We start from the raw sequence: 4,958 nt of genomic DNA on the forward strand, positions 1-4,958 counted from the left end.
TATGGTCAGGAATGAGGGGAGTCAAACTTAGTTAAGTTTAGCATGAGTAGCTACAAAATTTAACTAGACATGTTTTAAGTGGAGTTTAATGTCAATTATTTTTCCACTCTAAGAGTGATTATGTTAAAGTTCATGGTTTTTTAGTGGTTAACAAGCTTAAATTGATATCCAATTTGAATAATGTTTATATATATATAAAAGATATGAGATTTTTATGTAGATTTGTATGAAAATTTTCATTTTAATATTATATATATATATATATTATATTTACATAACAAATAATAATCATGTCTTTATCCATTAGATAAAGTTGGCTATATGGGTCGAGCGACATCATAATGCTCTAATATAAATTATGTTTATTAACAAACCAGTGATATCTAAACATTTCTTTATTATTTTCCTATAGTTTTTTAGTTACCCTCTTCTAGGAATTAATTAGCTTTCATTTGATATACTCTCCTTACGATGACTCCTACTGTTCTCCTCCACATATGTCCAAACCACTTAAGGTGTGATACCTCTACCATTTTTTCTATAATATGAGCTACTTGTCCTTAATGTATACATTTCTAATGTTACTTGTCTAGTGTGTTCATTAATCTAATGCAATATTCTAATCAATGATACATAGGGTCTATTCTCGTGTTAATATTTTATCGCTCAATATTCAATATCATATAACATTGTAGGTCTTATGGACGTGGGGTAGAACTTTCTCTTAAGCTTGAGTTATACATTTTATCACAAATAATATCTGAAACACTATGTCATTTCATCAAACTCCCTTGAAACACATTGTTCACATCTCCATGTCAATTTCCCTATCACATTGACTTTGTCATTATATTCATTGTAGATGTTAGATTCATTTATATCTTAATTAAGTTATAATATATATATATATATATAGTCAGATTTTAAAACAAATATCCACTATATTTCATTTTCAATGTTCCCAAAAATCACAAGTCAGTTGATAGAGCATCGAGAGATGATATGTGAATGTGCTCATATTCGTAACCAGAAATTTTGCTTTATACCTTTTTCTTAAAATTAATATTTGACTAAAAAATATTTTCTATTTTTTTTTACTCATATAAAATTAGACACCAGAAATGTTGTTTCATATTAATTATTATGAGTTGATCTACATAAATATTAGATAACAAATGCAACACGTTTTTATTTTAGCATTGAAATCTTTGAATTGTGTAACTTAAGACATTTGCAAACAAATTGTCTTGTGATATCTTTATTTCACATTATTTTACAACTTCGTAGTAAAAATTTTATTTACTCCAATGAATAACGTAACATTATATATAAAAATATTAGGATAACCTAAATTTAATTTTAAGCTGGTATATTAATGAGATGTCTATTTTTTATTGGTAACGAATGAATTGTAGAATGATTGATATAGGATATTTGTGTTACATTTCAACACCATGGTTCATGTCACGGGTTCTCTAAGTTTAGATCGTAGTTCCATTCTATGAAGCACATATATTGATACGTGTGTCGGGTACAATACGTATCCGATACGTCGACACGTATTTTTTTTAAAATACAGGATACGATACGTTCAGGGATACGCGTATAAAATAATAAAAACACATAAAATATGATAAAATTATAAGTGTAAATCAAAATATCCAAAGTAAAAAATATGGAAAACTAAAATCACTGCCCTCCATAACAAATCTATCTTATTCTATTTTAATGAAAACGAATCTATCCTAACATCATTGTCCTCCATAACAAATATATTTTATCCTATTTTAATGAAAACAAATCTATATTATCATGTTTTATTGGTAACGAATCTATCTTATCCTGTTTTATTAGAAACGAATCTATATATCCTATACTTTACTGAAAACGAATCCATATATCCAATATTTTATTGAAAACGAATCGAATACGTGTCTTAATATTTATTTATTTTATTTTATTTTTTTAATTTTTGGATACTCTATGGATACGTATCTTTCGCGAATCCGAGCATATCCGTGTCGGATACGTGTCGGACACCGACACGTGAGGGTGTTTGACGGATAAATATATTGTTTTTACATTTGTATTGAAGGATAAATATATCACATAATTATATTTAAAAGATAAAAATATTATATTCTTCTTTTTATTTATATGTTTTTTATGTAGTTGTCTCTCCATAGGGGATCCTAACTCTTTTATCACTGATCTTCATTCGAATTATTTCGTCAAGACCAAATCTATCAACAATAAAAATAAATTAATAACTTAGTCATCCTTTTTTTGTTAAGCGAAAATGTTATAAAGAAACACAAAGAGTGCTAATCTAATATAAGAGAAAGATTATAAATTGATCTTTTTAAACGATATAGAAATACAAACAATTGGGTCATTACACCGATTAGCAAAGGGTAAAGAAGTTGGAGCTACTTTTGATTGAAACCAAGACCAAGCTCGAACTTGAATGAGATCCATTATGTGCATAAAACTCATTGGTTTATCAGAGAATATGACATCATTCCTCATAATCCATATAGACCACACAACAGTAAACCATATCATCCTCCACAACTCAGAACCACTAGTTCTATGATCAATAACATCATGCATGTTCAATGATTCAATGATTGATGTAGGTTTTGGCTTATCAACTTGAAGCCACAAATGAACACATTTCCAAACTGAAGATGCAAACTCACAAGATAGAAAAAGATGGTCAATTGACTCGTCATGGTTCTTGCAAAAAATGCACTTCAATTCCTCAGTCCTAAGAATAACTTGCCTTTTGAAAAGCTCAATCTTTGTAGGAATTCTATATCTAAGAAGTTTCTAGACAAAACAACATATTTTTGATGGAACACAATTAATCCAAAACTTAAGTAAAATGTTACATAAAGTCATCATACTTGAATCAACTTGAATGAGATAAGCCGACTTGACCACATAATTCCCGGAAGCATGAAGACCCCATCTCCATCTGTCAGCGATATCCTTCTTGCAAGAGTGATGATGAATCAAATCATACATATTTCTAACCATACTCTCCTCTCTATAAAACACATGACGACGCCATTGAATCTTCAAAGTCCACATATCATCAACCCAACCTCCACAATTCGCCATTGTTGCCTTTTTATTTAAAGTTAAGGCAAATAATCTAGGAAAAGCTCTTCCAACCTTTGATGACCCATCCAGGTATCTGACCAGAAAAGAGTTTGAGTTTCATCTCGTATTTCCTTCCAAATGTTCTCATCAAACCAACCACCATGATCTCCCAAATTAGGGCCAAATTTACATAAATCTCTTCACCAAGTAGAATCCGAATTCTTAGCAGGTGCAAGGACATCATCCTCATATTTTGAGTTAATCACCTTAACCCAAAAAACATCATGTTGTTACCGTAGCTTGCAGCAATTCTAAATGGCACGAAATAATACTTACTGGCTGAGTCACGACCAGGTCGCTCTCTTTAAGACGTTTCGTGGCACTGCCTAAAATGTGCAAGCAGACTATCAACCACGCCTTCCCCAGGATAAAACAGCCCAGATCTTTGTTACCGAATTCTTACTGCACTGTAAGAACCGATCTCGAATACACCCACCACAATATGGCTACCAGTGCCAATTCTCGAAATTATCCACAATATTACTACCCGTGCCAATTCTCTTCCCACAATACTGACTACCAGTGTCAGTTCTCGAAATCCCACAATATGGCCGCATGTGCCAATTCTTTACCCACAATACTGACTACAGTGTCAGTTCTCGAAATCCAACTTTGGCTGCCTGTGCCAATTCTTAAGTGCCACAGAAAGAAAGGGGAAGAAGGTTGCAGGAAATGCGTCGATGGAGTATTAGGGGGGAGAAAAAAAAGTTGAGAGGAAATGCCTTCAACTTGGGTGCAAGTTAAAATGAAGGGAGAAATCGTCTATTTATAACATGAGATTTTTTTCATGTTCCTTATTTCTCCGATGTGGGACTTGGGAGCTTTTTTTTATTTTCCAAAACTCTTCTATGTGGGACTTGAGAGTTGTTTGTTCAAAACTCTTCTATGTGGGACTTGGGTGTTTTTTATATTTCACACCCAAAAGTTCTCACTAATGGTTTTCAACAAACCATGTTCCAACAATCCCCCACTTGAAATTAAAAACGATTTCTGAGAATATTTATGGTCTCAATAAGATTGTGCATAAACAAAGGTGTCATCCGACTTGAACATTTGCATAGTGAATAAGATCCAGATTTTACTAGAGTGGCTCATAGTCTTGGTTTTCAAAGGTGTATTCTGTAAAGCCCGTGCGTTAAAGGCCAAGCACATCTATCCCAGTATAGTGAACGCTCTAGAAATTTATGCCCCAAAATTTCATAGGAAGCGGCCCCCACTTCCACATTCACATAGGTGAGTCTATCAAGAGTACTCTTGTAGCCTAGGTACTCCACTCCAAATTGAGTATAGATCTCATTATGAGTTTAACTCATCCTTACATATGTTACAGGAATCATGCTTCTCATAATTTTATAGCATGTTCATTCTCATATCACTTCACAACTTGTTATTACTCATTGAACCTATTTCTTGGGATCTCTAGTCAGTTAGGTCGGGTTACCATCATGAGTGATCCTCGTTCTAAGGGCAATAGTCACATACTCTTAGAAGTATTATGGACTTTCTCTCTAGCTAGTCCTTTCGTCAAACGATCTGCTAAGTTATTCTCAGTTACATGATCCACTCTAACAGCTCCTGTAGAGAGTAACTCTCTAATGGTGTTGTGCTTACGACGAATTTGTCGTTTCTTACCGTTATAAAAGTGGTTCTCAATTTTTGCAATAGCTGCGGTACTATCACAATGGATCAACACAGTTGGAACCGATTTTTCCCATAGGGGAATCTCTGGAAGCAAGCTTCTCAGAAAACTTGCTTCTTCGCTAGTTGTTGCTAGTGCTATCATCTCAACT

Source organism: Lupinus angustifolius, chromosome LG10 (assembly GCF_001865875.1).
Source record: "Lupinus angustifolius cultivar Tanjil chromosome LG10, LupAngTanjil_v1.0, whole genome shotgun sequence".
NCBI lineage: Eukaryota > Viridiplantae > Streptophyta > Magnoliopsida > Fabales > Fabaceae > Lupinus > Lupinus angustifolius.